The sequence below is a fragment of the Salvia hispanica genome, chromosome 1 (assembly GCF_029641045.1).
Source record: "Salvia hispanica isolate PSC_SH4W2 chromosome 1, Shi_PSC_v1, whole genome shotgun sequence".
NCBI classification, from domain to species: domain Eukaryota; kingdom Viridiplantae; phylum Streptophyta; class Magnoliopsida; order Lamiales; family Lamiaceae; genus Salvia; species Salvia hispanica.
The window spans coordinates 62,769,633-62,781,622 of record NC_142692.1 but is presented as its reverse complement, the minus strand read 5'-3'; the positions used below and the strand labels follow the sequence as shown (position 1 = coordinate 62,781,622).

Sequence of the window (11,990 nt, the reverse complement as noted above, 5' to 3'; positions counted from 1 at the left end):
TCATCATAATCTTGCTTACATTCCTGAATTCCCTTCTTGAGGGCATTGGTTTTGTTTGAAGGAAAAAAGTAGTCTAAGAAGACCATCTTGAAATTTCTCCAGGTGCGGATGGACTCCGGTGGCAGCCTTAGTAGCCATGTATTGGCCTCTCCTTTCAACGCAAATGGAATCGCGCGTAGGCGGTAGTCCTCCTCCGTTGTGTCATTGGGCCTCTTCTGAATACTGCAAAGCGTACTGAACTCATTGAGGAACTCGTAGGGGCACTCGTTCCTCCGCCCAGAGAAATTAGGTAGAATGCCCAGCACGTTCGTTTTGATGTCGATCGCCTTCTGGCGCTGGTAGTAACAATAGCCTGGGCAGGCTCGCCATCTAAATGGGCAGTGAGCGAGCCGATCTCCGGGTCGTCGTCGACACCTTCCTCCTCTGTCTCCGAGGTTGACTCTGGTTCCTCCTTAACCGTCGAGGTCGGTTCCTCGTCACTCTCTGAACTCAGGTGAACTGGATCCGCTGTTGTAAGCCGCGATCTGGTGGTAAATAGGAATATAGTTTCCTTGACCCGCCAACTTGTCTGGGCGCTTCTCCAACCAGGTGAGTTGTTTCAGTGTCCGAACCTGGAGCTTCTGCTCATAAACTAAAAAAAAGAAACAAAAGAAAACATAATAAGTAAACTATTTACACCAAAACATTCATAAACAAACAAATAACACCATCCGTCCCCGACAAAGGCTAACAGGTCCAGAGGATTCAACTAGTTCACAAAGGCTAGAAGACCATGAATCTTAAAGACGGGGATCGTTGGGTGCACACTAATTTCTTCAAAAACCTCAACCCACTATACTACAACTAGTACATGGAAGCAAAAGATCGATCCCATGAGGATGGATGTGTTACGAAACTGCATTTGGAATGTTTTGGGAAGGGGTTGGCTGCTGCCACGCAATTTGTGGGTCAAGTACTAAAACTACTGGGTCTGAGAGACTTAAACTATTTTACTCTACCTACTGGGTCTAAGAAACGAGAACGTACGGAACATTCATGACTTTGAGAAATGAAATATTGAAAGTTTTAAAACAACGGGAGTTAACGGACTAGACGGACTTTCCTAAATTAGACAAACAAAAGAGAAACAGACAGTGGGGACCAATATCCTTAAACGAACAGGGTCTGGAAAAACTGCAGAAAAGCAAAAGGACATGCATAAGGTACTGACAAAAGCAGATATGATTCTAACTACCAACAAAATTCATCTTCTTCGAGAATCAAACGAGAATAACAGATAAAACAGAGCATTAAACACCATGAAAACAGAGCAATCTTCAGATCTAAACTTAAAATGAGAAATTAAAACCGAAACTTAATAGATCTACGCTACTGGACCTAGCAGATGAAGAAACAGAGCGTAAATAGCCATAATCATGCAGAATGTAAACAGCAAACACCAAATCTACGAAACTCCAACTCAAATCCACCACGATTCAACAGATGCAAACATCTCCATACGTAAATCCACAGCCTCCAACAACAAACCAAAAGATCTCAGCTTCAAACATCCAACAATCAACAATAACGAAAGCGAAAAGCAAGAAATAAACATCGACTCAGCTAGATCCAAAAACAACCAACGTAAACTTCCATAATAATGGGAAATAAGTTCGAATCCAGTTGATCAAAGTCAGAAACCAAAGTTACGAAACTAAAAACCAACAAGTATTTAAAACGAAAAGCAAACTAAATAAAGCCAGGTAAATATTGTTTCTTCGCCTTCACAAGGCGTTGTTACACGACAGCAAAACGTTGAGAACCACCACGGCAGCCGGAATTCACCACATCTCCAAGTGCGCAACAAGTGAAATGAGTATTTGAAGTGTGAAAAACAGGAATGGAGCAAGGAGCCTCCAAAAGTGAGCTAGAGAGTGTGTAGAAGTGATGTCTTGCTCCTTAAGGTTGAGCTCTTTATATAGGTGAGACTCTGATCCCTAGGGCATCCTTTTGGTGAATTGACGCTTCTGCCCTTGGATAAGATGCTTTAATAATCTGCTTTTTGCCTCATTCAGCTCCTGTCGCCAACTTCTGATTCTCCCAGGTCTGGACGACGACATCTGATTTTCACTTCAATTTTATCTCTTTTGCATCTGCCAGGTCAGGTAACAACAACTTCTTGGTCCGACAGATTTATTACGCACCTGAACTCGGAAACATAGATTAGTGCCCCAAAAATACAGAATATTAACCCAGAACCAATGCATGAAACGAGACTTATCAGTAAGCGTGTTCGGCCCAAGCTTTTATTCTTCCATACCCTGTTTCCTTTTCGGACACCTAACCCTACGATACTATTCTGGTTCGCAAATCAAAACCTGAAATACAATATCTTACCTCGTTACCCTCCATTTCAATTTACCCTTCTCTCATTTCAATTTTTATAAGAGTAAAGGTCAAAACTGGTCCTGAACATATGGTCATTTTATGATTTTTGGTCATGCACATTTCAAATCGGATCACAATTGGTCCTTCATCAATAGTTCCATTAATTTTATAACATTCAACGGGTTTAACCCAATTTTGACCAAATTAGACTTTTAATTCTGATTTTTACTCCCTAATTAATTCCCCTAATTAGGCTAGTCAGAACTTATCCATGTTTCCAAGGAAAGAAGAAGAAGTATCATCTATTGAAATCAGACTCTGTTTGCTGAAGTGATGAAGAGTGAATGTGATTCTTCTTCTCTTCTGGCCAAAAATTCGCTTCTTAAAGCCCAATTCCTATAAAAATTGGCAATTCGTCATGGAAGAGATCGAGCAGATGCACAACCACCGCCACAAGCACAAGAAGCGCCCCCCATGGGCTGCCGCGATAGGCTTCAAGAAGGAGGCGATGCAGTTTTTGACATGCCTGCACAACCTTCGCTGCTTTGGATCCATCCCCACCGCCGAGATCAGCTCCCTCGATGACGAAGAAGAAGAATTAGATGATGACGACGACGACGACAAGGGCTCCTCTAAAGGAGCTGTGTTTTCGAAGTGGTTCATGATTTTGCAAGAGGAGAATAATAGTTAATTGAGGAAAGAAGAGAGTGTGGCGGCGGTTGAGGAGTCATCGGAGGCGGCACCGTGGAAAATGCATTGATGCTGATGCGGTGCAGGTCGGCGCCGACGAAGAGCTGGCTAGAGGAGCGGGAGGAGGAGGAGAGAGAAGAGGAGAAGGGGGCAGAGTTTTGTGAATTTGCGGTGCAGATTGGGAAGGAGGATTGGGTTTAGGAGAGGATTTGCAGAAGCAGGAGTGAAGAGATGATGCTTTGAGACTTGAGAGAGATTATTACAGTGTGATTTTTTTTATAAAATAATTAGGAAATTAATTAGGGAGTAAAAAATTAGAATTAAAAGTCTAATTTGGTCAAAATTGGATTAAATCTGTTGACTGTTATAAAATTAACGAAACTATTGACAGAGGACCAATTGTGATCCGATTTGAAATGTGCGGGACCAAAAAATCAAAAAAATAAATTTTAGGACCAAAGTCATAAAATGACCATATGTTCAGGACCAATTTTGACCTTTACTCTTTTTTTAATTTGCGTCGGTCGGTGCTGGTTATAGGTCTTTAAAGAAGGTGCGTTTTCGATGCAGATCCGCTACACTTGATGAACGTGTTGTGAAATTTTGACACCAAGGTTGCAAAATTGATTGTTTTTGCACGCTTCGAGAGCACGCCACCGAGTCTAGACCGCAAATCTCAGCAACAAATCTAAATTATAGCGGCATCTCAAATTTTCTGACATGTGTGTGGACTTTGCATAGTGGCCGTAATTTGATAAAATAAATGTGGCGATTTTTACTTATGAACCCTTAAAACTAATGCAAACATTTACTTCCCTCGTCACATTACTTGAATAACTTCTTTTTTACACGCGTTTTAGAAAATTTATACTCCCTCTGCCCCGCAATAAGACTCACATTTCACTTTTACCATAAATTGTACTCCCTCCATCCCATAGAAAATGGTCCTTTAGGATTGGCACGGGTTTTAATGCATAATTTGGTAAAGTAAGATAAAAGGAGAAAAAATAGTTGAAATTGTGTAGTGGATGGTGGCCTATAAATGAAAACGTAAAAAAGAAGGAGAAAAAGGTTACCATAAATGGATATGGCCAATTTCTATGGGATGGACGAAAAAGGAAATATGGTCAATTTCTATGGGACGGAGGGAGTAAGTAAGACCCACATTCTACTAACTCACTTCTCTCACATTTTATAATAAAATCAATATAAAAAAGTGGGCCTCATATTCCACTATTTCTTAAATCTCATGCCCACACCAAAGTGACTCCTATTGGACAGATGGAGTAATAAATAGTTAAAGTGGACAGAGAGTAAAGTAAGACAGAATAATGTAGAGGAGAGAGTTACAACAAATGAGGCAAGTATTTCCATTCAACCTTAGATGATATCTCAAATACTTCCTCCGTCCCATAAAAACAGTCTTCTTTTTTCATTTAGTCCGTCCTACAAATATAGCCATTTTCTATTTTTGGCAAGTCTTTTCTCTCTTATAAAATGAGCCTCATTCTCCATTAATGATACTTTAATAACTTTTTTTTTCTACATTTCTCTTACTTTACTGAGGCTCATCTTCTAGTTTTCAACCTTGTCTAGTGCATGCATTCCCTGTTTTCACACTACCTTATTTTTCATACTTTATTATGTGCATTAACACTGTTCTGTATTGTGTGATATGATATATCCTCATGTCTCATTATATTTCACGGGCTTATTGCTAGAAACGGACACAGTAGATAAAGATAGCTATTTAAAAAAAGTTACACGAGATTATGTTTGATTGTTCTTTTCTTAACATTTCTTAAAACCCGTGCCGTCCATAAATGAGACTCCTAATGGCGGACGGAGGGAGTATCTCTTAAAGTGCATATGCATTCATCTTCTTGCATTAGAAACTATTTCTTGCTGATTTGAATTCTTACCTAGATGCAGCTAAAAAACTATCGGCTGATGGGTTTAGTGATAGTTGTTGAAGATAGTAAGATATCGAGTTTCAAGAAACAGTTGCATTCATTGATAGATGAGTGATATCATGCTGGATTTCAGCAGGTATGCTTTTAAACAAACTAGTACAGTAGTATATATTGAAGTAATTGAATGAACATTTATATAAAGCTCTATATGATGATTAACCAAGAACTACGGAGAAGGAGCACAAACTGTAGAGCAGAAGCGTACCTTGATCATCTAGAATTGAACGGCGGAATTGCTTTGCAGCGGTTATGGATCTTCTAGACGATCAGAGACGTTCTTTGCAATAGACGTTTACCATATCTACTCATGCCGAAAACAAGTAATCAAAAATATTTATATTTATCATGCCAATGTAGGTAACCATCGGGGTTTTAGCTTTTAAAAGGCTCGAAGCACCAAAATATTCTATTGTTCATAAATCGCGACTGCGCAGTCATTTTTTCCATAAACGTTTACCATATCTGCTCATACATGACTTGGATTGTGGCCACAAACCAAGTCACTAGACCGGCCAACCCGTACGCTAACACACGGTCTACCATAGGTGTACACTAATCCAAGTAGGGTTTGCGGCCCTACAAGGATCCGAATTCGATTTATATAAGAGCATCCACAATGGTCGGCGAGCGACCGGCTAACCGATTCTCGGCGCTGGCCGGTCCGCTCGTCGAACCATTGCAATCGGCGAGAATTTTGGCGAGCGCTCGCCAATTCCCAGGTGCTGGCCGATGCGCTCGCCGCCATTGTAGGTTGGCGATCGGCCAACGCTTTTTTTTTGTTTTGAATTAAATTTTCGAAACACTATATATACGCGATTTTCACGTCATTTTCATTCACACCACTTGTTTTAACGAGTTTTCTCTCTCTCTTAATTTCTGTACAAGAGCAACAACGCGGAATTGATAACAACAAGTCTACTCCAGCGACGAGCGAGACTTAAACCCCCACGGTACCCGCGGGAGCGGAATGGGGGCCGATGGGCGGTGGGTACTACGGCATGTACCCTTGGCAGCAGATGATGCCGCAGGGCAGCAGGCAGGGGGTACCAGGCATGCAACCCGGTATGCAGATGATGCCCAGTTGGGGAGCCGGGATGCGGATGATGCCGCTGATGATGTCGGGGCGGCAGGAGGGCGTGCAACCCGTGATGCAGGGGATGCCAGGGGGGGACAATGTCTATCGCCCCACTCTTGATTTTTTGACTGCGTCTTCCCACACATTGCCCCCAGTGGAGACTCAATTCAGTGGAGATGAGACTTTCTCCTTAGAGGAGTTGTTGGAACAAGTCGATTGATATGATGCCACTCCCATGGATACAGTGGGAGTCGGTCAGGGGTGGGGGCAGGGTCGGGGTGCACCGAAGAAGAAGATGGGCAAAAAGGAGGTAGACGAGTCGTCGCAGCCAGCTGATGACGATAGTGTACGGAGGAAGTGGACGGATGATGAGAATGTCGCGCTGTCAAAGCCTTGGATCTTTGTTTGCGATGATCCCTTCGTTTCGAACAATCAGAGGATCGTCAGTATGTGGGCTAAAATTGCAACAACATACAAGAGGAATTTCCCGGATGGGAAGGCATACACCGGAGATGAGTGTCGGAAGGGGTGAGAGCGAATCAGGGCTGCGATCTCCCGATTTGCGGGCTTGTACACCAATGCCCTCCGCATGAAGACCAGTGGCCAGACTGATGAGGACTGCAGGAGGATAGCGGAGAAAGCCTTCCCCGTGCCGGGGCTGTATAAGGAATTCACCTACTGGAACTGTTATCTGGTGCTGATGGATTCCGAGTGTCACACCTCAACTCTTATGACGTATGCACTTACTATAAATAAATTCAAAATTTAAAATAAATAATACCCACATCAAGTAAAGAAAACACACATATTATATAATTTCAAAAATCAACATTTATCAGGTACATATTTCAAAACATTTTGAACAGTAGTGGGGCCTTCTCACCACTCTATATATTATACATTTATCTAAATGCAAAAATGATGAGGAGGAGAAGGTTGCCAAAACGCGTCAGCCGCCGAACCTGATAACACGTGCAGTTCCTACGACCAACGTCAACCAAAAACTTCACTAATCTCTTATTCCTGAAAAATATTGGTGGTTTATTTGAGCCACAACTCAGTATATATAAACCATACCTTTAATTTCACATCACAAAAATCAAACATATTCTCTAGCCAAAATATTCAACAATAAACAACAGGTATTAAAAATAATTCATATAGATATGCATTATGCCACTCTGTGCAGTTTATTATTCTGTGACAAATCAAGCCTGGTATCTGCCCGAGATTCCTCTATGTCCTGAAGGTCCCTCTCTATTTGACCCGAAGGTCCCTCTCTATTTGACCCGAAGGTCCCTCTCTATTTGACCCGAAGGTCCCTCTCTATTTGACCCGAAGGTCCCTCTCTATTTGACCCGAAGGTCCCTCTCTATTTGACCCGAAGGTCCCTCTGTATTGGACTCATAGGTCCCTCTGAATTTGGACTCATAGGTCCCTCTAAAATTTCATCCAGTGCAAGGCTGTCACAGATCCTCTTTAATCACATGATTCATGTACTTTCAAAACAACTTGTAACATATATCAATGACATCAACTACATATCTATATTATATTCAATCAAATAATTCCAACATAATATATAAAACCTATCCATACAAATTTCACACCATATAATTCAATTACTCATTCAAATTCAACAATTAGCAATCACTCAAATATCACATATAAAATTAAAAGTGTGATTTATACACACCTGATTATGATAGGTAAACTTATTGAGCTCTTGACTCCGATTCTTGATTTATAACTCTCGATCCTATAAATTTTTAAATGCATGATTTAATTAGGGATGAAAAGAATTAACTATATAACTAACATCTACCTATAATCAAAATATATACCATCGTATACTAAATAAAACATACGACTAAAAATAAGTGGGTTATGTGCAGATTGTATCTTAATTAAATCAATCATCTACTTACCAAAATTTTCTCTACACTTTTTCGTATTTCCTCTAAACTCTATCAAAACCTTTTTTTTTCCCAAATGATAAACAATATAGATATTTGTACACAAGTATATACATCGGCTATATTGCCAGACTTATACTAATTAAAATAATCTCTTAAGTACCAGTGTCATATACTTTGCTAACTATGCAACACGTAACCCATATAAATAATAATATAAGAATGTAGTACATTATACTAACCAAACGTACATGAACAATTTATTTAGTACATGTTAAATTCTCCAAATTATTGTCCCACATCGGCTTGGTGATGATCCTAGCTTCTCTATATAAGTGTGGATAACCCTCCCCCTTATGAGGCATTTTAAGGGGTGAGTGGCCCATTTCTAATATGGAATCAGAGCAAGGCCCAAGTCGATGATGGTTTATCTCTTTATCTCTTCTCTTGCCTACCCACGTGATGGAAGTCCGATGTGTCATTCTGGCCCACACGTGAGGGGGCGTGTTAAATTCTCCAAATCATTGTCCCACATCGGCTTGGTGATGATCCTAGCTTCTCTATATAAGTGTGGATAACCCTCCCCCTTATGAGGCCTTTTAAGGGGTGAGTGGCTCATTTCTAATATGGTATCAGAGCGGGCCCAAGTCGATGATGGTTTTCTCTTTATCTCTTATCTACCTCACGAGTGGAAGACCGATGTCCTTTCCGGCCCACATCGATGATGGTTCTCTTATCTCTAGCATTGCCTACCCACGTGATGGAAGACCGATGTCCTTTCCGGCCCACACGTGAGGGGGCGTGTTAAATTCTCTAAATTCTGTCCCACATCGACTTGGTGATGATCCAATCTAATCTATATAAGTGTGGATAACCCTCCCCCTTATGAGGCCTTTTAAGAGGTGAGTGGCCCATTTCTAATAGTACATGTAGCTTTCAATCCAAATGCATATATATAATATTTTTAAGTACGTATATCAGTACTAGTAATATATGGTATACATGCACATATATTTAAATAATTATGGAATATATACACTAATTTAATTATATAGTATATACACATTCATATTTAAAATTTTCGTGAATCAAAACTATCTATATATTTGACTATATCGAATCGATCATAAAAATAAATATATTCTCTATGACATACTTAATATCTCTGTAGTATAAATGACAATATAATATGCAAAATAATGCAGCTTTCGGGTTAATGTTTTCACACCGAGAAGTTCCGGGCGGGTGTCGATGCTGGCTGGCCGAAGAAGCAGCGGCTGAACTATGCCGGTGATTACAGCGGTAGCAGCGGCGGTTCCCACGACCTCACCGAGGATGTTCAAGAGGAGCCGTCCCCTCCATCCTTCGCTCGCCACACTCGCCCGATTGGTCAAAGGAGGGCGCAACGGGCAGCGAGGGGAGTCGCCCAGGGGTTTCAGGAGGTCCAGTCGCCAGCCGAGCTCGCCTTCTACGCGCGTCAATCAACGCGTAAACAGATGCACAAGATCTTGGCTGAATGGAGGGAGGCAATTGACCCCGTGGAGAAGAGGTTTCTTCACTCAATGCTCGAGAGTATGCGAGTTGATTTGGATACCTTTGCGGCACAATTGGGGGATCAGACGCGGGCTCAGATGCCGGGGGTGCAGCCGGTGGCGGCGAGGACGACGGTGACGGCGACGAGGAGTAGAGTGGGGCGGGGGCTCGTGTGTGGAAGCCCGAATTTTTTTTTTTATTATGTAATTTTTTTTAGTTAATGTACTTTTTTTATTTAAATAAAATTAACGAATTTTCCCGTATATGTGTCATAAATTTAATTCTGTATTTTTGTGTTTAATTCCGTAAATTTAGTTGTTTTTTTTAATAGTGCTGATGATGTGGCCTGTAGCTAGCCTATTGCTTGTCCAGTTGCTTGTCCTGATGATGTGGCAAGAGGAATTTAGTGCTGGATGATGTGGCAGGAGGAGAAATAGGCTAGCCTATGGCTGACCTATTTACCATTGTGGATGCTCTAATAAATGGCAAAGCCATTTCAAATAGGCATGTTAAAACAAAATACGGCATGATAAACGTATTTGCATTTTATTCCCATTGATAATAATAGTTAGGACTTTGTCCTTATTTAAAAGAGAGTCCACCTCGACTGCTTAATTCGAAATTATATACTTTCCCTTGCGATCACGATTCACTTGCGGGGAATCAGCTTTAGCATTTAAATAACACATAAATCAACATAACGAATCGAGTAAATAAATAAGATACATGAATCCCTAGGCTTCGATTATTTTTGTTGATAGGATTACAAATTTTGCCAATTAGAAATTTAGGTATTTCGATTAATTTTGGGCGCTCACATCCCCAATAATTTTGCAAAAAGAGATAAATTGACCTATAAGAATTTAATTACCTCCATAGCCAAAAACAAATACATTCACTATCCCATCACCCATTTAAAATTGAAGAGGGCTAAAAAAATATCAGATACCAAAGTTGGCCCAAGATCAAATTAAATAGTAAAAAATCTAAAGGAAGTGAAAGGATTTTAAAAGGATACCAATTAATCTCCTATTTTCAGTATACAACATGTATATAGTATATACTCCCTTTTTACTTTAAACCACTACTAAAAAGAATGTTCAAGGAAAACAATAAAGCTCCCTTTCTCAGAATTTTACACGTACCCTCCCATTCACTTTAAACAAATCCAACACTATAGGATTTAAAAGAAAAACAAATAAGAAAGCACATAGTATGTTATGAATCTTGATTGATGATCAACTCTAGAAAACCGAGAAGGATTGTTTGTGTATGAGAGAATTCTTGGGGGAAAAATGTGTAAATCTTATTGAGAAAAAGTATGGACATTACACTATATATTCACCCTCTACTAACTGCCATCAGTCGGCTACAATCAAGAAAAGAGAAAAGAAAGAATAACAGAAGCTCTAACTAACTCCTTTGCTCCAACGGCTAAATCAAGATATTTGAACTAGCTTTTTGTTTCTCTTCTTGGGCCTAACTAGATATTGGGCTGGGCTACACAATGCACATACTTGTGCATAGTATTACACAATTTCAGTCATATACACCCTGCTCTGTTTCGCTTTCTCCAATTTCATTACCCCTCTCTCTCTCTCTCTCTCTCCTTCTTCTCTACGGGCAGCCGCTCAGCCAGAGTCCAGATCGTGATGCCGCTGATCAGAGCCAACCGTTGGCTCAGCAGTTCCGATTGTTCACTCGGCAGCCCTGATTCCGCCCCCCGAATTGCCCCGATATAAGTTTCTTATTTTCTGATCCCCTTAAAAGTTCATTCTTTAATTCGGTGCATTCGATTATCGGTTTGTTTCGTTGATTAGGTTCGTATGCAGTTGTATGAGATCAAAAGGATATTGGGAAGGAAATTTACACCTCTTGCACTTGCTTGGTTGGGATGTGAGAGTATAAACTGTTTTCCTACGATCTTTCTTGTTTACTCACGTCTCTGTCAAAAGATTACCGGAGGTTGATTGGGAGAAAGAAACGGTGTTACGTGAATGGGATTACCTCTTGGTGGTAGGAAGGTTGTGATCGGAAAAACGATCGTTGCCTTGCCGAAATTTAGTTTCTCCTTTGCTACTCCTATTCTCCGCCATCTCTCTCGTTTCTCATGTTTAGACAAAGGTGACAAGTGTATTGTAGGTGAAAGGCGGCAGTGAGGCAGATTAGGGTAGTGCATGAATAAATGGGTGTAATTGCATAATTGAATTGGAATTTACTGTTGATTGTGGTAATTGATTGCCTTATAACTGGAATTTACCAAGAAGAATAAGTCTTTGATTGTGGTAATTGATATTGAGAGGAAGTCTTTGGGCTCAAGAAAAATTAGAATTTGGGCTCTTTAGATGAGATTTAAGTTTAATTAATTTGGGTAGAAAACCCATTGTACTTTATTTAATTAAATTGTGTAACCCACAATTTATATTTCACAATATT

At 40.4% G+C, this 11,990-nt stretch overlaps 1 pseudogene; it reads left to right on the top strand.

Annotated features, from left to right (window-relative positions):
• Window positions 1-850: 850 nt before the first annotated feature.
• LOC148934336 (uncharacterized) lies at window positions 851-3,300 on the top strand (annotated as a pseudogene).
• The last annotated feature ends 8,690 nt before the right edge of the window (window positions 3,301-11,990 follow it).